Source organism: Alligator mississippiensis, chromosome 5 (genome assembly GCF_030867095.1).
Source record: "Alligator mississippiensis isolate rAllMis1 chromosome 5, rAllMis1, whole genome shotgun sequence".
NCBI classification, from domain to species: domain Eukaryota; kingdom Metazoa; phylum Chordata; order Crocodylia; family Alligatoridae; genus Alligator; species Alligator mississippiensis.
This window is the reverse complement of record NC_081828.1, coordinates 163,468,997-163,495,857: the sequence shown is the minus strand read 5'-3', so window position 1 is coordinate 163,495,857 and position 26,861 is coordinate 163,468,997. Positions and strand designations below refer to the sequence as shown.

At 41.4% G+C, this 26,861-nt stretch overlaps 1 long non-coding RNA gene across 1 annotated transcript in view; it reads left to right on the top strand.

The window, feature by feature from the left end:
* Positions 1–20,946, top strand: part of LOC109285796 (uncharacterized) — a 41,166-nt gene extending 20,220 nt beyond the window's left edge. The window contains exons 2-4 of the long non-coding RNA XR_002093645.2: positions 11,205–11,364; positions 18,688–18,763; positions 19,954–20,946. This is a non-coding gene — a long non-coding RNA (uncharacterized LOC109285796). The remainder of the gene's footprint in view (positions 1–11,204; positions 11,365–18,687; positions 18,764–19,953) is intronic.
* Positions 20,947–26,861: the final 5,915 nt, after the last annotated feature.

Genomic DNA, 26,861 nt, shown 5'->3' with positions numbered 1-26,861 from the left:
TGAATTGTTAAAGTATTGTAACAGCCTTAATTTAATAGCTATTCACACACAGTCATTACCTAAAAAGTGCAAAAAGTCTTATAAATGGCATTTTAGTTTTACTCTATTGTATGCTGTCTGTGTTTTTTATATAAAGTGCACAATGTAATTTGCTTGCATAGGCAGGATAGTAAGTCTTCATAATTACTAACAACAGATGTTTTGCATACTACGCTTAAATGTGCATGAATATTGCAAATTACTTCATTACAAATCATTTTTGTGATGGCTTGGGGAATCTAGGTGCAACTTATGATTTCTGGTTGATATTATGAAATTGGTGTTTCAAGTTATACCTCAGTATACGGTGAACCTGCCTTGAATTTACTGGGGTCATGTCATGTATCTGCCAGACAAAGGGCAATGATCAATAATTTGGCCAGTTATGTCCCGTTTCGATGGACTGTGTATTGGCTGAAGCTAGGAGATCTAGTTTCTTCAGCTTCTCCACAGAAGGAGGTGAAGAGTTGAAATTTCCCAAACAGGAAAGAAATAATAAAATGGGAATTCAAAGCAATGGACAAAAGGGATTAAAGCAGCACTTCAAAAATGTGTTCTTTACAGGTAGGATAAAGACTCATGCTTTTGGAGGATCAGGAAGCTATAAGTTAGAGGGAGCATCAGAGGGGCATGTTTTGGTGACAGTGGGCTTTTTCAGCTGTGGGACCAGTTAAGGCCAAAGTCAGCTTGAAGTAAAGAATGAGAAATAGAGATAGGGACTAACTATGAATTAGAAGAGAAACATGAGCTGCAGGAGAAGGATCCTGGATGTTTTCCTACCTTAATCCAAGAATGCTCCACAAAAGTGCGGAACTTTAAGAATATAGGGGGGGGGTGTGTGTGTGTGTGTGTATGTGTATTAGGGCTGTATGAAATTTCATTGGGTGTTTCACTTTGTGGCTGTTTCAATGTGTTTTGAGCTTGAAACAATGAAATTGAAATGAAACAAAAGCCTTCGAAACAGCTTCAAAATGAAACAAGGGTACTTGAAACATTTCTAAAGTTTCAAGTTTCAAAACTGGGCTTGGCTTCAGTGCCAGTCCCAGCCGGCGGCAGCAGCCTCCTGTCATCTGGCACAGATTTGGGGGCTGTGCCCCCCTGGAGGATTCTGGCACAGCCCCCAGCCCTCCCAGGGGGCGCCAGCTGCCGGATCTGCATGCCAGATGACAGCATGGTGTTGCTGCTGGCTAGAGCCAGCAGCAGGACCAGTCTTCCAGGTGCTGGGTGTGGGCCGCACCCAACACCAGTCCCAGCTGGCACCAGGAGCCTCCTGTGATCCAGCAGGCAGATTGGGGCCCGCCTGCACCCTTGGGAGGAGTCCGGCAGAGCCCCACAGCCCTCCCACAGGTGTGGGTCCCTGATCTGCTTGCCAGATGACAGGAGGCTGCTTCTGTTGCCTGGTACTGGCACTGGGTGCAGCCCAGACCCAGTGCCAGGAAGACTGGTGCTGCTGCTGGCCCCAGCTGGCAGCAGCAGCCTCCTGTGATCCAGCAGGCAGATCGCGGGCCTGCCCACACCCCAGGGAGGGCTGCAGGGGCTATGCTGGACTCCTTCTGGGGGTGTGGGCCCCTGATCTGCCTGCTGGAGGCTACCACTACCAGCAAGTGAAAGTTTTGCTTGTCAGCAACTTGAGGTGCAGGTTCCCAGAAACCTCTGCACCCATCTCCTTGAAACCTGGCAAGCTTCATGACCTCAGAAGGGGCTACCATTCCAACAAGTTTCATCCAAGCAGGCTAGAAATGAAAAAGTTATAGGCAGTTTTGTGCTTCCCCATTATAGCCTATGGGCGAAACGTCAAAACAACATTGGAACAGTTTTGACAAAATGAAATGGAACAGTGCTTTCAAAATTTAAATGAAACTTGAAACGAAACACTGTTCCATTGAAATGTCAAAATGGAAATCAAAACAAAACGGAGCTCCCCCGTGTACTTGGCAGCAGACCCAGAAGCTGCCCCCTCTCCCCCGCACTCCTGTGGGGCTCTCTATCCACCCAAGCATTGCAGCATTCACAAGCTGCGCTGGTACCTCGAGGTATGTAGAAAAAACTTTTAAAGCTGTGTCTATGTCCAAATTGCTGATTTTTCTGAATCGGCATTGAATCTGTGCATTCAGATTCGGCCGAATCAAATCAGGGACAATGATCTGAATCAATTAATCAAATCACTGTCCCTGATATGGGCCAAATCCAAATCTTAATCAAACAGGGATCACTTTGGATACCCCTAGTAGATATGTATATTTTCTCCCAGAAGTGCATAATGTAGTTTAATGGTACTTTTTCACACTTGTGAAAAATGTCAGAAGGCAGGTAATTTCATGCCATTTCACTAAAGAGTCATTGAGCTTAGAAACCCTTGCAGTGCACATGTCTGTTTTTTGCTATCGCTCATCTTTGGAGAGTTGAAATGTAAACCCAGAGAGCCCACAAAATGGAAGTCTGGGCAAGGGTGTAATTTAAACAAAGGGTACAAGAGCCTAGGACTCTGTGGGACTATTGCTCCACTTCTGTGAAAGTGTAAAATGGAGAGAGAGAGGCTTTGTTTAAGAAATGAACTGAAGAATCTACAGAAAGGAAAGAGTGGTGCTGGGTGAAGGCTAAGGGAAGGTTAGAGCACATGATCCCAGCATGATGGGACACAAACACTTTACCCTGGTGAGTATCCAGCAGACAAAGCTCTGCCAGAGCAATCACACTGACCTAACGTTTTTTTCAAGGTTAAAAGGACGTTTTGGCAGGACTTGGACTCCCCTTGAACATCCTTCAGACCCATGCCAGGACTCTGGCAGGATAACCAGTCCAGCAGAATTTAGATTTGCAGCTCCATTGAGCTATGAAGGCTGAAGTGTAAGTCATACAGGAGTAGAGGATCCCAGCTTACAGTAAGATCTTGCTGTGACAAGACTTTCTTATTTCAAAATGCAAGACACAATGGTGCCATAACTTAAAACAATATGATTTGAGATGCCACAGAAAATGTAGTTTAAGTAGCAAACACTGTTTAAATGCTAAAAAGATAATGAAGGGTGGGAGACTGAGGAAATGGCTGTGCCCCAAGGCAATCTTGAGAATCATAACCTGATACCATGGGAGCAGTGCTTCAAAATCCCTGTCTGAAGGAAGAAAAAAGTAAAGAGTTAGCTATGTCAACTCTTTTCTGTGCCATGGTTTCCCAGTTTTAAAATGAGGAGAATGTTGTACAGCAAGTTGAAGATGAGAAATCCCATTTTATATGCAAAGTATTTTCTTTATTATATAGCAGAATGTGTCAACGCTGCTACCATTTGTATTTCTATTGTAGTTAAGCTATTCTGTATTTTGTTATAAAAACACTTGAGGTTTTTTGTTTTTTTTACATGCCTTTTATTCCTTAACTCTTGAGTAAAAACAGAGTATGAGCTTATACTTGACAGAATTATATACAACTCAGTAACTAATGTGTGGCAGTTCGATGATTGATACCCATTTTGTCTTTCTAAGAATGTTTATTGGATTTTTTTTTCTGAAACATTTTTGCTGCTGTAATTGTACTTTGAAAACAGAAGCAATAAAATCATGTTGTGCCTTTAGCATTAATCCATTTGTTTGTTGTTACAGGTAGCCTAAAGGTCTCTCTTTCAATCACTATATTAATCCATTTTTAATAGTTGATCTTATCAAGCTATAAGAAATTAATCCAAAAAAGCAGAATAATATAATTAAATCATACTAAAATGTTTTCAGTTCTGCTTGGTTATGGCTTAGTTTATTAATGCTATTACTTTAGCTTGTGATAGTTGTAGTCAAATGCTGAAAAATACCAGTATGTCATGGGGATACTGCCCTGTATCCTAATACTTCATTAGAGAAGTGTATATAATAAGAGTGTTTCTTATTTAAATAATCAATTTTTTTTTTTTTAAAGTTTCTCACTTAAAACATCTGGTTTGGTCCAGAAAGAAATTACACCCAAAAATATCTGCAGCAAAATGTTCAGGTTTTTCTTGAAAAATTAATTTGTAATGGACATTTTTTATTAGAGCAGATTTTTCTCTTATTGAAAATTATTCACAGGGAAACGTATTTCCTGTCCAGGTCTAATAATTAGACAGTTTTCCCGTGAATAGAAACTCATAAGAGAAAATTCTCTACTTGTGTATATTGGCACCACTTCAGCAACTCTAGCAGAGATGTGATAATATTTACCAGCAGAGAATCTTTTCTCCTGAAGTTCTCTCAGATTATATAAAGAAGGTTGAAATGATTGGGGTGCTTTTTTATTTAATCACTATCCTGTTAAGGGACAGGGTGACTTGCGTTCTACTACTTGCTCAGGCACTGAGCCCTGCTGCTTTGTGTTTTTAGTTTCATTACCAGTAAAAGAGAGTTAGGTAATGATTCTTAACCACTTCTGTGAAGTGTATGAGAGTATGAATGGAAAGTTCTACATAAACATTATCATATATTTTTCTAGTTTTATTTTGTTATTTCCTTGGCAACAATGATCCTGATATGTTTGAACATATCCCCAGCTTCTTTCATTGTAGGGCACCATGAGAAATATTCCCATGAGATAAAGGTCTGGTTAAAAAAAACAAAAGGAATATCATTCATTATATCTGCAACACATTAATCATTGAACTGTATAACACATTGTGTAAGGCAACACTATCAGCTATAAAGAATGAGGAAATTAAAGGGATTTTTAAAAATTCCCAACTGCTTTGACAAGAAAACATGTATCTTTTTTTTTGTTTGTTTCCCAAAATCTTCCTCCTTTGTCCTCAAAACCTCACTTGTAATCTCCCTTACCAAGCTATCTCTAACCATGACGTCCCATCTTCTTGAATCATTTCATGGCCTTCCTGGTTTTTACCACATCAAGATCCTTTTCTCCCCTGGTAGGCTTTGCACAGATTCTTTCTATTTATCTGCTTGTAGGTCTTCCTGCACTATTCCTCTTTTGTGCATTGGCAGCAAGACTGTCACATTTTGTTCCATGATAGGCAAAGCAAACAGGTTGCCATTAACAACATTCGATCGGCTTCTTTGGAGATTTGTCACACCAAGTATGGGGGGGAAGCATATTCCAGAATTAATGTCCTTCCTGAGAGATCTTGTATAAGTCTTCCACCCTTAATTTCATCATCAGTGCTAAAGACAAAGAGTTTGTCTCTTCAGCTGACAAGACACATTGCATGCTAGAATGCAATCATTGCCTTTCAATCTCGCTGGAAATAAAATAATCTTTTAAGAGGAAACCATTAGAAAGAGAATATGAACAAACATTTTGAAACCAGCCTCCAATAAATACAAAATATGACTGTGACCAAACCAACAGGACCAGAAAAAATGAGTGTTAAGCTCCCCCTGGCCAAATTCAGATCTTCTCTACTAATAAAAATGGCAGTTTCATCTGCTTATCCCAGTGCTGAATTTGGTACACTATTCTTAGTACATCCTGCTCCCTGTGGAAATAGAAGAGATGTCTGTGAGAACAGAAAGCTTTTAAGAAATACACACATTCTTATATCTAAAACTACTCATTTGTAGGAATTATAGTCATCTTGGAATTATTGTTTTCAACTCCATGTTCTCTTCTTCCTGTACAGCAGATAAGTACAGAGGAATTGTAAAATCATTGTGCGTGTATTTTACTTTTTTCAGACCTTTTGGTTGTAGCTTCCCCATCACCCCCTGCCATTTAGCCTTCCTTAGCTCTGGCAGATTAATTTAGCCTCCTTAACCTTTTCTTTTGGCTCAGTTTGATAACTTTACATCATGGGGACAACATCAAGGAAATTAAGTAATTATGTTATTTCATTTATATAATTGGATTGGTCTGAACTATATTTGAACCTGAATCCAAACTTGGGGGAATATAAATATTTGAAAATTTATAAGGAGGGAAAATGGTTTCTGGTTTTGAGACTAACAACTCAGTGTTTACCGAGGATATAGGACAACATGGACTGCAAAAGACAAGGTCATAGACCTAAATATGAGTCACAGGGCCATACCTCTATTAAGCCACAACGGTAAGGCTTATGTTGTCCCTGATTGTCCTGGCTAACAAATACTTCAGAATCTATTTCTTACACTAGTGTCCACTATAGAGTTGGGGAAATATAGTCCATAATTGCAGACACAGCCATGCTTTTTTGTAAACTTTGTGGTGTGCAACTGTCTTCATAGTAGTTCCATACTAGAATCTGTCACTAGTATAAAATGCCCCAGACATCAGAATGGCTCTGCTGCTGCGACCAGTCTTTACTCTTGCCTGTCATGTGCTATAGGAAATTTTTTTTTTCCCCAAACCACAGGTCTCTCTAAGATTAAAGAGTACCTGCCAAATTTGCCCATGCTTTGAACAAATCCTACAACCCACTTATTTTTATCTTGCCATAGTCCCAGAAAGACAAATCTTCCAACTTGTTCCCAGACTCTAAAATTAGAAATAAATGTTCCCAGAGAGTTTCAATCCCAGAGCATGCATACATTTAACACACAATCCGGCACCTGCTGCCACATGTCCAGCATGAGACTTGATCTCATTGACTGATCTTATTTGGAGGGACAGAAATCAATATGTGCAGGAAGGGGTAGGCGTGGGGATATAGGGTGGCAGGTTGGCTTTGATCCTGCCAAGAGAGTTCTGTGCCAGAAACAAACGGCCCATTATGCCAGCAGTTGTAACTACAGTTTTTACTTTCATCCTGAATTCACTTGTTTTTGAGACAAAAGGTTAAAACACCCTGTAAGGTGTGAGGTTTTGTCTTAGGTTTTCTTCTAACTTCTACTGCCATTAGGTTTGGAAATAAAGTGAGCTTAGATAATGGAAGTGTACTTGGTAATTTTAATGAGCAATTTTAATGAGCAACATGTGTATAGTACAGAATCGCCAGTCAAGGCTATATAACACATTCCAAAATTATTTCCTTTCCCATCAAATTCTATCTATATTCAGATAACACAGCTTAAAAATAGCCCTTCGTGCCTCTTACATTTTTGTTTCTATGCATCAAAAACAAAGAAAGGGCATTGATTCAGCTGATCTAGTGCCTGTCTCTAACAGTGGTGTGTATCAGCTGTTTCAGAAGAAGTCAAATGAAACCATGTAGTAAGAATAGCCTGCTACCCCCACCATGAAAGTTTCTTACTGACCATCAGTATTTGGTTATGCCTTGAAACATGACAATGTATATTCCTTCCCAATGTTTCACTTTAGTTACAAAAAACAAAACAAAACAAAAAAACAGATTGACTGAAAGATTTAATTAAAATACCATAATGCAGAAGCCATTTGAATGGAAAGCATGTTATGCTGCATGTAGCAGCATCAAACTTGTCTCCAGCCCCAGGCCAGATCCAGAAAAAATGGTTCCTTGGGACTGGATTCGGACCTCAGGGAGCCTCCTTGGGGCAAGTGACAGCGGGCAAGAGGTTGATGCAGCTATCATTTGCCTTCTGATGCAAACATGTGTGCCCACTGAATTCCCAGCCCCTCTGGCAGTCCCACAGGCCAGGTGAAATAGCTCTGCGGGCCACAGCCAATCTGCAGGCCATATGTTTGACACCCCTACTGTATGGCAATGGCAGACTACACCAAGGTTCAAATCCAAAAAGGTATTTAGGCGCTGCCACATCCTGGAATACAATATTTATAAAATGGGAGTTTAGGCTCTTAATGTGATTTACATCTTATATAGCTTCTGTGATTGGGCCCTAAAGTGTTGTGGGTTTGTTTTTTTTAATTTGCATTCCAGGCATTTGTTGATATATTCTAAGATCTTGCTTGTCTTTTGTGGATTTGTTTTCTTTTCACTGTAGGCACATGCTAAGCCAATACTGCTGTCCAGTGATTTTTGTACTCTATAACTGATCTATTTATCCATAGTTGCTATTTAGGATCTTAACCCTCCAAGTATATATTATTTCTTTACATTAGTTTATATAAGGCTGAATTTTTCACTGCTGAGCCATCACTTATGCAAGACTTAAATTTAAGAGGCATAGAAAGAATGATGTTCTTTTCCTTCAAGTAAAATACAGCAATTAATGGTCAGATAAAGGAAGAAAAGCATTCTGCTTGTTAACTATGTATACCTCAAGCTATGAGGAATTGGACCCTTTGCAGCTACCAGTATTTAAAATACTATGTGACACTGACCATTGGAACCAGTTGATATTAAATATCATAAAACAACTTCCTTACTATCAAAACAGCAGGAGTGTGGAACAAGCTGCATAGGGAAGCTGTGGAATTTCCTCCTTCAGAGGTTTTCAAAAAGAAGCTGGATAGGCATTTGCTTGGGGCTGTGTAGGAGTAGTGCATCCTGCATGTTCAGGGTGTTGGACTAGGTAATCCTTGAGGCCCTTCCAACCATAGTATTTTAATTTGAGGCACACAATGAAATGCACTTGAACCAATATTGTGATCAGAATTCTTGTCCTTTGGAGACACTTGCATCTAGTCTGGACTTAGAACCTGAGCTTATACCTATAAAATGAATTGAAACCAGAATGTAAGACCTATGCCTTCTGTGGTAGATGTGGTATTTAGGTATATTTTTCTCTAGCCTTTATGTACTTCTCAACTCAGCATCCTTTTCCCTCTTTTGTCTCTTTCTTTTGTTTAATTGGCAGCTTTCAGTCCATCAAGCTTTCAGTCCATCATATAGGAGAACTACTCAGGGTGCCCCCATATCAATGTATCTGGCTTTTCCCTATGTTATTCTAATACTCCTGTAACATGAAGATTAAATGGATGGTCAGAATGCCAAGCAGAGCAGGGAAGAACTTATGTTGTGGAAATGGTATTTTATCATCATTGGTAGGGCTGAGCATACTCTGCTAGAAAATATAAACACTATTATTTCTACAACCTGAAGAGGGAAGAGTTACATAAGGGTATGTGATACCTCATCCAGAACAATAAATCAACAGATACCACTGTACCTTGTTGTGTGCAGTTCAATGATCAGTTAAGTGATAACATGGTAGAAGAAAGATAAAGTGGAACGTGGGGCTTTTGATGTTTCTCTGAGTCTACTTTCATAATTTTTATTTTTTACTGTAATCCTCAACCTTTTCGTATCAGCTCACGCACAGTGAGAGGCTGGCATTCTGTGATGATAGAGGGCATGTTCAATCATCTATTGTAAATTAATTAATTTAATGCTAGATTTTCATGTGGTTCAAAGGCCAGATAGTTGTTTTTGTAAGGAACTGTGGCAGTGAATGACAGATCATCTAGTGCTTTGCCCACAGATATCCCATAAAGAACTTGGAAATGAAGTGGAGCTGATTTTGCATCTCTTTGGTGTTGTGCTCAACGCATAATCTTAAAAAAAAAAAAAAAAAAAGTCAACAATTGCTCAAGACACTTGGAGAGTCAATATTTTAGATATAGTTAACATCATACGAACATTCCACACACAGTTGATTAAATGAAAAGCAACGCTAAATAGCACTCTATCTATAGTACATATTTCATTCATTGCTCAGACCTGGCCTCAGGCTTGTTTAAAAAAGTACCAGATGTTTCTTTGCAAAATGTATTTGTCTTTGTGTGATGACAGATGCTCTTTGAAATCCTAAAGTATGTAATAGCAGAGTTTGCCATCTGAAAGCAGGAAATTCAATTTGTTTTCTCAGAGGCACTACTGAAGGGCAAAACCCAGTAAGAATTGCTATATAAACTAATGCTTTTTAACATTATGTACAAGTCCTGCCACTTTGAACCTGGCTTCCAACACTGTTCCCAGACACAAATGGGGAAGTCAATTTCCAAACTAAAGGGACTTCTGCCAGTGGGAACCTTCTGATCCTGTCTTGTATGTTGTTTTTCTTACATGCAAGTTTACCTTTCAGATTAGTCACTTAAAATGGCCTCAGAGAGTGAGTTTTTAATAAATGAATCGCATTGCTAATGGGAAGAGAATGCACTCTCTGAAGAGCAATTAAACAAGATAAATATGGACACTTCATTATATAGGCTCTTAATATTTTCAGTAAACTCAATTAAAATGTCACTGTACAGCTAAAGAGAAATACACGGTATTTACCAAACTCGGTAAGAGCAGAATGGATTTCCCTGAAACTTTCCAAAACAAACAAACAACAAAAAAATTGCCATTAAGATGAACTCGGTATGTGAAGTTATAGTCTCTTATACTGAGTTAAAGTGCTTGAGAAAGTGATGAGTGAGCAGAAACAAGAGGCTGGATTGAAATAAGTGTTCAACTAGAGTCAAGCCATACTCCTCCAATGACTAAAGGAAAAAAAATTGCTGTGCTTCAGCTTCTATTGCAACCCCAAAACTTGTGTGAGGTTTATGGCAAAGTTTGTCAAGATTCACAGACTGGAAGATTTTCATGCCAAATGAGTTAATTAGTGGTTTGGGGTAGAAATTGTGTAAATCTCCGTGGGTTTGGCTGTAGTCAAAGCATAATTATGAGTCTGAGCTGCTGAAAAGGGAAGCCAGAGATCTGAAAGCTCTCTGACACACTGTACAGGGACAAAACATCTCAGTATCTATCTGGTCTTCAACCATTGTTTAGTAATATTAATTATGAACACTTTCTATGTCCTTAACTAATAACTGGTTGTTACGGTAATATTGCCAGGGTACTTTTATTTCTTTGTCTTTCCCTGCACCTTTAGATTTCAAGGCCTTGTCTTTTCTCACCATACTGGAATTTTTTCAATGAGTGCAAAATCATTGCTGCTGTCCTGTTCATTTAAAAACTCTACCTTTTCTAAAAGGACACAAAGCAAGCCATCAAAAATGATTATATATACTCTTGTAAGTACAGCATGAAAGGGTGCTAACCCACTAGGTCTACTATAGAAGTAGTGAATCTCTAGAGGGAAATTGCTTTTAGGAGTGATCTACTGGAAAACCTAAGTAGAAAAACTTCAAGTATGTTGCGCAATGAGCGTCTTGGACATCATCTATTCTTGCTAACTATAGTGAGTTTTCTTCATTAATTCCTTGAGAAATTGTGTAATTTTTTTTGTTTTGAAGTGTCAGACTGAAATCCTGACTCACCTGGAGTCAATGACAGATTTGTTATTGACTTGCATGGGGTCAAGTTTTCATTGTGTATGACACCTCAGGAGTTTAAAGTTAAACTGAAATATGTTCCTTTATGAAGACCTTTTTCACTATCTCTGGTTTCCAGGTTTCCAATAAACTCTCCCAAACCCTGGACTCAAAGCTGCATCTGACATAATACTGAGAGGGACTTCCTGGTTCACTGAACCCAGTCTCCTGCCATCAGAGATATATCATCATATAATGCTGTTAATTAATTTATCTCATGTCTATCACCACAGTACCAGGTTAGTGTCTTCAAGTTTTGTTTCATCATTGGAGCTTTCAAATCGTGCTGTATTTTATACTGTTTTATTCTTTTGGTATTTTGTCAAAGTGAGATAATTCCACTGATTTACAGCAGCCAGTATATAAGGGACATGAAGCATCAGTGCAGAACAGATACAGACAAAATTATTACCAAATGTGTTTTTGTATATTATTTACAAAATTGATAAACAAACAGTGTCTCATGTGACTTTTCAACATGACCATGTAATTTCTTACTTCTAGAATAAAACAAGTGGATCCTTTTATGATTTTGAGTTCTTTTCAAAGCAAGGTATAGAGGATTTCCAGTGGGTGGTCTAAGAATATTGTCTTTTGTTCAACTAAATTTCCTGAGATGTGAATAGCTCTGTGTTTACTAAATGAGTCAGTGCAACAGGAATATGTTATCAGATAATTCACAAGGAAAATCGATGACGATAATGGGGTGAAACGTGAATGAACATCTTTTTGTGCAAGACTAATGAAGCCAGTGGCTACTGGTTATAAGCTCCAGACATATCTCTGATGGGGTGATCAGACCAGGAAATGCCTTGGGCTAGATCATTTAAAAAGGAAAAAATAGACTTTTTAAAATGCTGCATGACAAGCCTGCCTTCGGCAGCATAGTTTCTGAAAGAATTGTGTTAAATGAATTGTACTAAAGATGACTCATGACTTGGTGGGCCGCTTCTTGTTTCAGATGCTAGTCTTAATGTTGGTGCCCTAATTTCTGGATCATGACAAGGGATATTTAACCAAATATCCTAATCTTTTAACAGGTATCAGACAGACACATCCACTCCTCTTCTCTATAGTTCTGTATCTGTTTTATAAAATTATGCAAAAATTAAGCATGCCAACTTGGTCTCAGCTGATGGCAACTTTTAATTTGTGTTTTTTATTAGGATTTAGGGACCGGTTGATGTTTGTGTTAAAGCCCTTGGGATTTCAAACTAATAAAAGGAAAAACTTGGACTCTTACGAAGTTCAATAGAGGGCTTTGATTTTATAGCATATTCAGAAAATCAAGCTTTTGGTACTTTTCAACCATGAAAAGAAAGTCCATTCTGACAAAATCTGGGAAAGCAATGACATTCAAACAAGTGTTTAATGTAGGCCTAGACAGTTATTTAAAAAAAAGTCCCAAGAAGGACCTTTGCCAATGTATTCAGTAGAATTTTTCGGAAATTACCATTTTCAGTGTTTGCTGTGAAGATACGGAAAACTGGACTATTTTGCTACCTTTTTATCTAGAGACGTCATGGGTTTGGGAATGTGGGATTCAAAATAATGCAGTCATTCATCATTTGCTATTTCTTATTCTCCTCTGTTGAATTTCTTTTCTGGCCAGGCTTATTTGGGAAGCTTGGTGTGGGATAGAAATCAGCTGGACTGTAAATAGATTAAAATTTTTATTTTTAAGGAATCCTTTTCGGTACTTTACTCCAAAATGCCAGTGATCAAAAGGTAAACACGTATGGGTTCTGTTGAACAACATGAGTAGCTTGTAAAAAGAAGGAACATATCTATAACTAAAGATTTTATTATTGGCAGATCAAAATCAATGGTTTCATTTAGCAGTTCACAATTTGGACTGAGAAAATTCATAGCAGATGTTCTTTGTAAAGACTCAGATCTCTGTAAGAAGGTATGATTTTTGTAGAATATTAGTCCAAAATAACTATTATCACCGTTTTCAAGAAATTTGTTTGCAATCAAAATACAAGTGGGTAACTATTTTTTTGCTAGACATCAAAATTCAAAATCATGGAGGGGGAACTCATCACTAAAGTAGACAGTAAGTCATTTTGGCTGCTTGCTTTATTATGATCTATTCAATCCAAAGCCAGAAACATTGATTAGGAAGTGACTGCAAAGGAGTTTGTTTCGATAACATGTATTGCCTCTTTTACCAAGCTTAGTTTCAGGGCCTGTATCTCAAGGTATGTATGGACGTTACATTTAGATCAACCTAACTAGGGTTAGGTCATTCTAAATACCCATCTGTGCAGATTTGGGGGGGGGCAAATTGGGCCAAAAATGTCTTAAGTTACATTGGGAGTTGGTTAACCCCATCTAGGGAATGTCTGCAAGGATCCAGAGCATAGCTTGGGCTGGGAAAGCCTAACCACTTACCCCAGCCCCAGGCTATGCTCTCCTACATCCTCTATTCTGATCAGGCTGTTTTTAGCTCCCCAACACACCCCCTGGCAGACCTGACATGCTTCCCTGATACCGTTAAACCCGCAACCCCACAGACCCGCTAGCCTCCTCTGATCCCGCTGTTCCTCTTCTACCCCTAGTTACTGACATCGGGTTCCCCACAGGCTTCCAGCCCCAGAGAACATCTATGCATGCCACTCCTGGTCTACTATCTCACTGCTTAAAGTAAACCGTGTGATCATAGACCAAGCGTGGCAAATGTGTGTACACCCTCAGACTGTTAAGTTGTTCAGTGGCTGTGGAGGAAGTTCTCAAACACAGAATTTAAAATAAGAACACATCTTTACAGTAGTCAGAATCCAAGCTACTATACACAAAGGCTTGAGGTGTTTTTTTTCAATCTCTTAGAAGAGAAGCTAGCTAAAATAAATATATTTGGAAGCTGAAGATTAGGAAGTTGTGAATCATCTTTGGTGTCTGATTCTACAGCATGCATAGGTATTAAGGGCGCTCGGGTTTTGTAGAAGTTGCTCAAGTCTTTGTAGGATGAAACAGTTTAGTTTCAAAGGTGTTTGTCTGCAAAATTTTAACAAAAAGGAAAACATTGAAGGGATTTTTCTGTTTCCCTAAAAGGCTGGCTATCACTGAATATGAAACACTTTCCACTTTACTAGAAATCCAATTTGTGCTGAAAGATATGTGTTGAACACTGAACAGTGACCATTAGTTAACAAAAAACAGAAGTAAATCAGTTTTGCTTTTTTCACTAATCTGCAGGATGGAAACTCTACTTAGTCCCTAAGCTAGTTCCAGAAATCAAAAAATTTGCTTGAATACTTGGCAGGAAAGCGGAAAAGAACACAACATAAAATCAGCTGCATGTAAACTTTCCTCTTTAAAAACAGAACTCTTTCATGTGAGGTGACTTTCTAACTGCCTGTCTCTTTCAAAAAGCCTAGCCCTGGTATTTAATATTATATTAGTAAGCAGTTATTATTCAGTAATTGTTACTGGCTAATTATATTAATTAGAAGAGGCAGATAAGTAGAAAGAATCATGACTGGCTAATTACAGTAAGTAATATATAATTAAGTAATGGGATAGGAAAACCTCCACAAGAAACTCTGGCCAGTAATGAAAAATGAACAAGAAAGGTTTTAACTGAAAGCCTTCTCTGAATACACAGATCCACATTAAAAGATCTTTTTATCTTTTATACAGCCATACTTTTGTTTTGTTTATGGCAATTCATTCATTCATTCCCAAAGTTCAGTCCAGTCCCAGACTGCTTAGAGCATGACCCCGCAGTTCTTTCGTTGTCCTGAGGTTGCCACACTGACAAGAAAAATTTAAATGTCATATTTATGCTCAGAAAGTTGGCAAGTGCATCTTGAAACAAAAATGCTCACATCAAACAGACAACTATCTGGGGAAATGGTTTACCGTCCAGAGACCGGTATACATTAGTAGCCCAAGTAACTAAGGCTTGGCAAGCAGACAGCCCAATGAAGAGATCCTGAAATGACCTTACAAAGGTCAACAGTCTGAGATAGCACTGTAGTGTGTGTGTGTGTGTGTGTGTGTGTGTGTGTGTGTGTGTGTGTGTGTATTATACACCCTCTGAATATGCTTTAATGTTGTTGCTCTAAAAGCCTGCTCAGATTTTTTCTGATTGTTTTTGGCGCGTTCCCTTGGCATGAGACTATCATCGATGTCAAAATGATCAAAGAACCCATTGTTATAGTGGAGTCAGTGACTCTGAATCACCCATCCCTTGGCATATTTGTTTGTTTCTATCGTTTATTTGAAGATCAGTAAAAATAAGGATGCTCCTTCTTATCTATTTTGTGCATATTGGCATTGCTTTTGCTTGACACTAAGTATTCCCCTTCAAGAATTGCTATAAGTATTTTCATACAACGAAAACCTCTTCACAGTAATGTCCTTTGAAAAACAAATATGGCATTTTCTGGAGAAATTTACATGGAGTAATTTAGTTCTGCAAGTTTAAATATGCACATATTATAATTAAATTCTGCATCATTAGAGTAGTTGGTGCAAAAGGGTGCGAGTGAAGAGGAAGAAGAGAATGGAGAGCCTCAGACATAAAAAAGATGGAGGCAGTAAGCAGAATGCAAATCAGCCAGAGGCAGAGGAATGAAAGAAACAGCAGGTAGGATACATCCGTGATCACTTGGAGTTGTAGAAGAATCAGCAGACGGAGTAGGGCATGGAAGTCTTTCCAATTTGAAGGGAAGGAAATATTCTGGAAGATAAAGCAGTTCAGGGAGTGAGTCAGAAAGAATAGCAAGCAAAAAGGTAGAGCTGGGGGTGTGTTTTTTAGCTGAATGGAAGATACTTTACGGGGAATGAATGGTAAATGGTGTTTGCAGAATTCTTAGACCAGAGAGGCATTTGGCAGTATCTGAGGAAGAAAAAATATACTCATAAATGTCCAACTTGTTCAGACCTTAAATCAAACCTTCCAAAATGGTTTGCAACTGCAGACGATCCCAAACCATAAGTAGGAATCTAAACACGGCACCCAAGATTTGAACATCATAAGAATTTGGCTCCCTTTGGATTGGTATACTATATTAGGTTAATCACTAGTTCTTTCTCTCACACCTATTTTGAAGCTTCCACTGGACAAGTTGGTGTAGTCCCTTGTTTTAATTACTAGATAATTTTGCCCTTTTAAGCATATCATTATTGGTTGTAGTTCACTGTATTAAAACTGGAGTATGTAGCAGAGCATCAGGCTTCACATAAATGGATTACAAGTGTGTACTCCTAGAAGTTCATACTTCATCCATTATCTTTCCAGCAAATACACATCTTTCCAGAAAATACACACCTCTTAAAGACTAGTTGCTGCCAAGGACCCTATGAGCTAAAATGCTGCCCTACTCCTACAAGGTCAGCATTTTCCCTGTTCCCTAGAAACTATGCTTAGATACAGTTGGAAGCATAAAACCGCTTTTTGCCTTTCTTACTGTTATGTTGAAGAATTATAAAAGGGGCTGCCAAAAGTGGTTGCATCTCCTAAGGAGTTTAGTACTATTCTTCAAATTGTTTGCATAAGCTTCTTTAAGAAAAGAACACATGCTTTTTCCTACGGTATGAGCAAATAATTTCCCTGCAAAAAGAATATCTGTTTGGATGGAAGGGCAATATAAACACCACCTCTTCTTGCTGCAATTCCATGGATCAAAATGTTGTTCAAGTGTACAAATTGTGTAAATGTCTAATAGTGTCTTAAAGATTCCAGCAGATAAGTTTTTGTACCCCATACCAGTGTAGCCCAGAGACCAACCCACTGGAGTAGGTCTTCTTCATTGTGTAAAAAAAACAGAATCTCTCCTATTTTATTTGCCCTGAGCTATTTATTGCTGCAGCTCTCTTCCCTCATAAAAAACTATTTTTCTTTAGCAAATGAGTTAAATGTGTTAAGTTTCGTTCCTGCCCAACACAGATATCTGCTCATTAGGCATCTGCATTATGGAGTAAGCTGTGGATCAGCAGTTAAATATGAAACTTAAAGCAGATCCTTGTTAACTCTGGTTTGTTTTAAGTCCAACACAGATGTATAACTGTTCATTTTCATTTAGTATCTAATATATCCCTGAGGTTTCAGTATTTAAATGTCATCATTTTCCCTTCCATGCCTCAATCTTCATTCTGCACCTCCTTATTAAATATTGTTTCCAGCCACGATACTCTTACTGTTATTTCATTTTCCTTCGTTTAACTTTGGAACTGTATTTTCCCCAATATGTTCTCTCAATCCAAAATTGGAACCTTGACACTGGGTGAGATCCTGGCAAAACTCTATTAGCTTCAATACAGCTAGGCTTTTACTCCCTCTTTTCATTCAGACAAATTCCCTTTGGTGGTAGATGGCATATAATCCTGGATGCTAGGTGCAGCCTTTGTCCCACAGTCAGCCTGACCAAATAAAACAGAGAAATACTGAAGACTTGGCCCATATGGAATTGGGTGCTGCTGTTTTATTCTACTGATTGTCATTCATGCCATCAAGGGAAGACTCTCTCTAGCAGCATTATATTTGCAAGCTGTGCTTACTGTACTAGTTCATAATTGAAGATCATTGCTTTCTTGATGTTATGCAAAATCTTATTTCTATTTTATATGATTATAAAACAAGGACACATCTTCTTAACATTTATGCAGTCTTGTGCAATTTCTACTTCTATATGGACCAAGCACAATCCTTGAACTTTCCAAGCCAGTGTAAACTACAAGAAACCAGAATTACAGATGATAATGCTTAGATTTCAGGAGCTGGGTGGAGGGGGAAATATAACAACATGAATATGACATAGGAACAAATTAACTTTAAATTCCCTGCTGGCACCTTGAGCTTGTACACGTGTTTGGCAAAAACAAAATACTTGAAATCTGAAAGCAAGCAGTGTTGTGGTGCCAGATATGCTTAGCACTATAAAGTATTCTTCCAAATACTAAAAGCTGCTCTAAGGTTGTTGGAAAACAGACAAGTGCTAATAGCAAAATATAACCTGTAGCTGGGATTACATGTGTATAACTTCCATTAATAGTAAAACATGTATTGGTATGTATATGTATTCAGGAGAGACTAGACATCATACAAGAGCAAATGTGGGTCTCCATTTTGCAGATTTACTGGCAATTTGACTCTATTCCATCCACAATGTTATCATAAAGGCAATTGCTAATGAAAGTTGGTGCCAGCAAAGGCTCTCTATCTCTCAGCAAATACTCTGTGCTTTCTCGTGCCACTGTTTCAGTTTCCACATTGATCATAAAACAGAAAGTCAGTGGGGACATCTTGAATTTAATCCCTGTAATCTTGTCAGATTCTAAATAACACGGATACATAAAATACACATTTTATTCCATTAAAGTAATTCTTTTAACTTAATTTCATGTTCAGTTGATGTCATGTCATCCAGAATAAGTGTCCCTGTCCAGAATACTGTGATAACATGAAATGCTGAAGGTCACTTGGAGGTAAACTTTCAGAGCTCCCATACACACTACCACTTAACACTAACCATTGTAAAGCTGAGAAATATTGATTGGCATTTTTTGGTCATGGTGGCTTGAACATTATGTTGACTTGGATGAGTTTGCAGGCAGTTGCTGGAGGCAAGAGGAGGAAGGAGGACAGAAGGAAGAGAGAAGCCAGGCAGCAGACCCTGCTCAGGAAATGTAAGTGATCCAGCTGCCTGTACGTTTGGTTTTGCTGGTTGTTTGTTTGGTGGGCTGTGTGTATTTGGGGCATGTGCTCTGAGAAGCTGGGAGTGATTTCTGACTGCTGAGTGATTGCTAATTGTTGTGGGATTGCTGAGTGCTGTATGACTACTGCCTGAGCCTGACAGAAGCCCTAACAAAGGGGCTGAGTCAGACCAGCCCCAGAAGGGTATAAAAGGAGACTCCCCAGGGAGCCAGGGAACAGGGACTGCAAACAGGGGAAGCAGTTTTCAGGCCATTTGCAAGCCAGTTTATGGGTGGTAGCATGACATGGCTTATTACCATACAGTAGTGGGGATGCATCGTACACTGCAGCTTCCTTCCTAGGCCCCAACTGGTGCTCCCTTCCCTTGCACCACTGAGGCCTCCACCCAGATGGAACCCATGGTTCCAGCCTCCACCCAGATGGAGCTCCTGGAACCAGACTGCAGGGGCTCCCTGGCTGTCAGCAACTGGGAATGAGAGCAAGGGCACCTCCACCAGTGGTGTATGCCCTGGAGTGAGGTCTTTGGAGTCCCAGGTGACTGAGCTCCAGGCCCAGGTAGGCAGACTTCGTGCCATCAAGGCCCATGAGCAGGAGAGTGATGACAACTACAGTCAGGCTCTTCTGAAGAATGAAGAAGAACAGAAGAAGATAGAGGAGAAGGTAGCCAAGAAGAGAGCTGGCTGAAAAGACCCACCTGGAGCTACCTTGAAGATGGTTGTCTCAGGCTCCAGGACATGCAGGGCTAGGGCTGCCCCTCCCCTGGAATTGCACAACAGGTATGCTTCCCTCACCATGCATGAGGAGGGTCCGATGGTGACACCTGGAGGAGGAGGTGCATAGTCAGTGAACGGCCACCCCCAAGGGGAGATGCAAGGTGGTGGTGGTGGGGGACTCCCTCCAGCAGGGCACCGTGGGACCCATCTGCTGTCCGGACCCCTTAGCCCATGAGGTCTGCTACCTCCCTGGGGATCATATCTGGGATGTTGTGGAGAGGATCCCAGGCTTGTCTGGCTCTCCGGCTACTACCCCATGCTCCTCATCCACACGGGCATAAATGACATGGCCAGGAGTAATCCGGACTGGGTCATGAGTGACTACAGGTCTCTGGGGGCTGGGCTCAAGAGGTTGGGGACACAGGTAGTCTTTTCCTCTGTGCTTTCAGTTGCAGACCTAGGAGGGAAGGATGCATCGAAGAAGTGAACCAATGACTCCGGCGGTGGTGCTACTGAGAGGGCTTCAGTTCCTTCAACCACCGCACACTTCAGGGAGAGAGGACTCTTGGGAAGGAAAAGCATCCACTTCATGTGGAGGGGTAAGTCCCTGTTCTTGGCCAGGGTGGCCAATCTTCTAGATAGAGCTTTAAACTAAGATCACCAGGGGGGAGCGAGGGGGGCAGGGAAACACTGACTGGAGCATGCCCAGGGATGGGCACACAAGAAAGCTCTGAAGTTGGGGACACTAGTGTCACAACCCAAGGGTGTGATTTTGTGTGTGCGCGCGCGCTTCGGCACTGCTAAATTATTTCCCGCCACTCGTAGCTTTCTTTGCAGGGTGCATTTCTAGGTTGCAAAAGAGAAATGCACGGTGCAAGGAGTTCCCGCCATTCATATACAAATTTGTGTCCCACTATTGGCCAGTTCTGAATTATTCCCACGTGGCGGCTAGTGATTGGCCTACTAGCCGTATAAGAGGCTTGAGTGGTTTCCGCCCAAGTTGGAGAACTCCGAGGAGAACCCCGCAAGGGAGGACTCCACAACCATCTGGAGGAGGAGAACTTCACATCTTGTGAAGATCTCTAAGCGCTGCAGAGCCTATCGGACCCAGCATGCATCTCAAGAAGGCTATAGGGGTCTGATCAGCCTCTCGCCTCTCCCCGTCGCCACCTGATCCCTCGACGTACCCTTCCCTGCGTGCAAGTTCCACGGAGCCTAGCAAACTTCGTGTGAGTGTATTCAGAGCTCTTTGCTTCGAGTTACTTTCTTTGGTTGACACGACGGGCTCGCGGTTTGGAGCCTCCAACCGGATGGGCTAGAAGGTTCACGGGAAGGAACTCTAGTCCGCCTCTCTTCTTTTCTGTCTGTAACTGCAACTCAAGCAAGTTTTCCTGCCTGCACCGTGACCATCTTCGGTGTAAGTAAAATAATCTTTAATCAACCACTAAGCTTCCGTGCCTAATTCTAGTGTGCCGCCTGCCTTCCCCGACCCGGCGTGTCCGGGCTGCTGGCCACAGCCCGCCGCGTGAAAAACCCCCGAGGGCCTCGGACCGCTCCCGGCCCGCACAACTAGGAGAGCCACTCTTGCAAGAGCTGAAGGAATGGTTCTCCCTCAGAGTGACAGGAAATTAAGGGTCTCAATTGGAGGACTCAGGTGCCTGTACCCTAATGCCAGGAGCATGGGGGAACAAGCAGGAAGAGCTAGCCCTCCTACTCTCCAGTGGGCATTATGATCTAGTAGGGATTACGGAGACCTGGTGGGACTTCTCAAAGTCAATCTGCCATGGCTGGGCCTTTGACCTTTATCTAATTTTAGTCCCGGTTCGGACAGCGTCCCGTCCTATTGGTAGGTGTGGCGGCGAGAAACCCCCATGGGCCTCAGAAATGCTTGGGTTCTCCTTTTCCTGAAAGGGAAAGGAGAGACACCCGTGCCTCAGGAAACTCACCTCCAGAGTGGGCAGGGATGGAGCCACCACCATGGGGAATTTAAAAACCCCACCGAAAGCTGGCAGAGGGAAAGCCAACAGGGAGCATGCTGGATGGAGGGAGGCTCCATGTGCCAGCAACAGTGGCTCTGCTGACAGTGTCCTGTGGCAGAAGAGTGGGAGCTGTGACTGGCACCAGGCTGGAGATGGGCAGTTCCCAGCCCGTCAGCGATAAGGAGATCTAAGTAGGCACTCATTTTGGGGAGGATGCCTGGCACTGGTGGCGAGGGCCCTGAGGCTAGGAGCTCAAGCTCCTGGTATAATCTTCATCCGGGTACTGGGCCGGATTATTAGAGTCAACACCACACCCCAGTATTAAGGGGTTTGACATATTGTCGGGATGAAGATCACAATATCGAAGCAACTGGTGAGTGGATGGGGTGTAGGGGAGGCGGAGCCCTGAGGAACACTGAGGCACACCCGTGAGTACCTCCATCTCTGGGACAAGAGGAGAAGAAAACACCACTGAACCCCCTCCCTCTTGTCTGCCATGACTTTATGGTATACAAGCTGGGGGAGACCCTGACCATGGGGTGGAGCCATGCTTATGGTGCCTACTTGGAGCGTGACAGTAGGCCTCACATTGGCCTCATTCGTTATGGTGATCCCCCTGGGGTATCTTCCCTCAGGGTGCTCTCTCTCTCCTCCAGAGGTTACTCACAGCTTTTGTATCCATCCTTCTTTTTCCATTCTTCTCTATAGGTTCCCTGCTGTCCCAGTCTTTCTTAGCATTATCTGGGATCCACAGTCTGGAGAGAGGTAAGTACCCTTGCTCCCCTGAGCCAGTCTTAGCAGGGCATCCTGCTCCTTGGAGTTGCTACCACTTGCTCCTGCTGGGACAGTCATCAATTTCCTACCTCTCCAGGCACTCAGCAGGCCTCACTTCTGGTCCTCCTTGAATGTGGGTCAGTGGGGCTTTTATCTCACTTTCTGAGGGCTGGCTGACAAACCAGCAGAAGCAAGCAGCTACAAGACATGCCCATGCCAGTTCTGGGGCATGCGCCTGATCCCCAGTGGCATTCTGCAGCTATTGTTTTCCTCCCCTCTGACACCGGCATGATTTCTGACAGCGTCGTCTCTGCCGCTGCATCTTTGATGTTCAGTGGTATTGGGCAGCGGATGCTTTTCTTGCCACTGTGGTGGCAGAGGTAAGTTTTGATTTGTGGCGGTGTCCCCACCACAGATCGGTAAGACAAGACTTGCCTGCAATGAAGCTATGATGGCTGTCGTTAAGAATCCTCCCATCTGCAAGTGTATTACACACAGACTCCTTGATGAATATTTCCAGGATTTTCCCTGGGATAGAAGTTAGGCTAATTGGCCTATAGTTGCCCAGGTACTCTCTCCTCCCCTTCTTAAAGATGGGCACAACATTGGCCCTCTTCCAGTCTTTAGGGGCCTCCCTCAAGCACCACATGTTTTGGAAGAGTTTCGCCATAGGTCCCTCAATGACTTCGGCCAGCTCCTTTAGCACTTTTCGATGAAGTCCTGCTGATTTATAAATGTCTAACTTTTCTAACTGGTCACACACCAGCTCAACATCAACAGTAGGAAGGCAGTCATTCCCAATATGCCCATTCTGAACCTTATCTAGTATGATTTTCCCTTTAGTCCAGTGAAATACTGAAGCAAAGTAGTCATCCAGGAGTTCAGTTTTCTCCTGAGTATCGGTAACCAGCTGTCCTGAGTTGTTAAGCAATGGCCCCACACTTCATTTTCCTCCTGTTCCCTATATACCTAAAGAAGGACTTTTTATTATCCTTGATTTCTGTTGCTGGTTTAAATTCAGTCACCACCTTAGGCTTTTAATCTGCTCCCTACAAGTGTGGGCTGTTGCTGTATAGTCCTCCTTGGGGACTGTCCCAAGCTTCCATTGTTCGTATGCCTCTTTCTTCTTTTTCAAGAGGGCCATGATATCTCTATTAAGCCAACAGGGCTTACCAGCCCTTCTGCTACCTTTCCTCCACCTGGGAATGGTCTCCTTTTGTGCTTCGAGGATTATGTCCTTGAGGAACAACCACTCTTCATGAACTCCTTTCACCTTCACAGTCCTTGGCCAATGACTAACAACATCACTAGTTGGCGTAAGGTGGGAGCTGGAGCCACGAGACAACAACCTAAGCGCGAGACCAAAGAGGCAACCAGGGGAAGCTGGATTAGAGAACTCCCTAATAATAATCCATAACGTCAAAGACGTGGCAGGTGAGAACCTCTGAGGACCCTTTTAGGAAATCTTGCTGGGGGGCAAGCTCTTGACCTGAAAGGAGACAGCTGTGTCCAAACAGCTCGAAATGGCAAAGCATTCAAGTGAACGTCTAAGGCAATTACACAATCTAATCTCCTTCTACAACCATGTAACTCACCACCTGGATAAGAGAGAGGAGGTTGTCATTGTATACCTAGACTTCCAAAAGGTCTTTGATCTGGTTTCCCATGATGTTCTCACGGGAAAATTGGAGGATTGTGGGCTTAACTGCTTGACAGTCAGGTGGGTAGGAAGCTGGCTGCAGGGTAGGATCCAGACAGTTCTAATGAATGGATCTGTGTTATCTGGCGAGAAGGGGCCAGTGGTGTCCCTCAAGGGTCCATGCATGGTCCAAAGCTTTTCAACATCATTATCAATGATGTGGGGCTGAAGAGCTCACTAGCCAAGTTCACAGATGACACCAAATAATGGAGGAGCATGGTAACGCTTGAAAATAGGCTGAAGATACAGGTGGACCTAGACAGGCTGGCAAGTTGGGTGGATTGGAACCAGATGAAGTTCAATGTTGAGAAGTGTAAAGTGCTTCATCTGGGTACAAACAATCCCCAACATATTTACAGGCTTAGTGGCACCAAACTGACTAGCACCATGACTGAAAGGGATCTAGGAGTAATAAGAGATCATAGTATGAACATGAGCTATCAGTGCGATGCTGTAGCCATCAAGGAAAACAATACTCTGGCATGCATCAACCGAGGCATCTCCAGCAAAACCAAGGAAGTGATTCTTCCACTTAGCATTGGTGAGACTGCAGCTGGAGTACTGCATCCAGTTCTAGGCACTGCACTTCAACAAGGAGGTGGAAAAGCTTGAGAGTGTCCAGAGAACAACCACCCATATGATCAGAGACTTGCAAAGCAAGCCATTTGAGGAAAGGCTGAGGGACTTGGGTCTCTTCAGCCTAAAAAAGAGAAGGCTGAGAGGGGACATGGTAGCAGCTTACCGCTATATTAGGGGAATACATCAAGGACTCACTGAACAACTGTTCACCAGGGCACCCTAGGGGAAAGCCAGAAGTAATGGCCACAAACTCCTGGAAGACTCTTTCAGGCTTAACACAAAGAAAAATTTCTTCACAGTTAGGGTGTCCAGACTGTGGAATAAAGTCCCTCCAGAGGTGGTGTAATCACCTACCCTGGAAATCTTCAAGAGGAGACTGGACGGTCACCTCACTAGGGTCATCTGACCCCACTTGTCTTTCCTGCCTAGTGCAGGGGGGTTGGATGTGATGATCTCACAAGATCCATTCCAGCCCCTTACAATCTATGAATCAAATATTAAAAAAGTATCCAAAAAGAGGATTTTAAAATGCTATGACACTTCTGAAATGATGTTTCACATTTTCTTTTTAGATTTAAATTTAATTATTTAGTTTTTAATATTAAAAAATTAGAAAGCTTTATAAGGTCCACATTGGAACAAAATAAAACAAAATATTTCAGTTAAGACAATTCTCTCACTCTCTCTCTGTTCTTTTTCAAAATTTTGATTTTAGGCAATTTCAGCATTTTTGTTTACACTGTTTCTAAAGGGAAAATACAGCTATTGTGGATTTTCCCACAAATTGGAAAATCACCTCTATAAAGGCATTTTTTGGACAGAGGAGATCTGTGGAACTGCCTGAAGTTGGTACATCCCAAGGACAACATGAGTCTAAGAAATTACACACTAGGAAAATTATGAAAACCCTAAGATTCTTGTGTAACCTCCTCCCCTACTTCATAGCATGAGTTATGACACAAGGACATTCAAGACTCCATGATGCTTTTCACAAGGTCAGGGAAACAGTTTCTGCCTGTGGCTCATTTTTAAAAATTTAGGTGGAGCACTGTAATCTTTCTGAGATACCATGTGATCATGGAGGGCTTCTAAAACTTGTTCTTTTGTTCTTTGCTTATGGCTACAGGGTAGAATCCCTACCAGGGCTTCTTCTGGCTTGATAAATACTACCGGCAAAAGGAGGAGCAATGTGTCCTCCAATAGATTCTTCACAAAATATTTGAATTTCTGGCAGTGGTTGACATGCACAGAATTAGGATGTGGATCCACTCTTCTGTTTCCCTCTTCATTCTGAATCTGCGAAGTACTTCTCTAACAGAATTCTCATTGGTTACGCACTGTCCTGACCACACTCCAATTGGGTAAATGTTTTAATTTGGTTTTAAAATTTCCATCTCCAATTGAAGCAGATATTTTTTTTGCACCTGGTGTAGGATTGCTATATTTCCTTCATAATGTATCACTGCAGAAGGAAGTGTAGCAATACTAGGTATGTAAAATCTGTAGTGTAGTGTGATTCTGGTGACTGAATAAAGTTAAAAGGAAGACAATTTCAGGGGGAGCAGCAGACATTACTAAATTTTGCCATGCAGCATTTCAGTTCTGAACTTAAATGATTTCACTGGATAACATTTTGTTTATTTATAGATTCAGTGAGAAGATTAGTACCAAGCTAATAAAGAGCACTTCTCAGGTTATATTGAACCAACACACCTGATACGGATACAGGGTATGATAGAGAGAGCTAAACCAACAAACAGATGTAAAAGATCACTGTTATAAAGGGAGGGGGGCAGTGCTTTAATTTTTATTTATGGCGATTTGGCATTTAGTACCCATTCCTGTCTTTGGCTTATGTGTTCTGTTTTGTGAATATTTCTAACTATAAAGAGGGAGATCCTCAGCTGGTGTCAGTTCATACTTCTGTTAACTTCAGTAGGCCTATGACATACAATGCCATCTGAGAATCTCCTCCCCCTTCACACACATACATAAACTGGGGAGGATAAACTGTTTGGGAGCTCTTGAACCAAATCATACACCTGTATGTACAGATGGATATATTCATGATGATAATTAGTGCTGGTGAAGCCTCACCTGGAGTACTGTGTCCAACTTTGGAACCCACATTTCAAGCAGGATGTGGATAGTTTGGAAAGAGTGCAGAGCAACAAGAATGATCAGGGGCCTGGGAGAAAATATTTATGAGAAAAAGATGAAAGAATTAGGGTTATTTAGTCTGGAAAAGAAAAGATGTATGGTGTATTTGATAACCAACTTCAAATATCTGAAGGACAGAGAGAAGATGGAGATTGGCTTTTTTTTC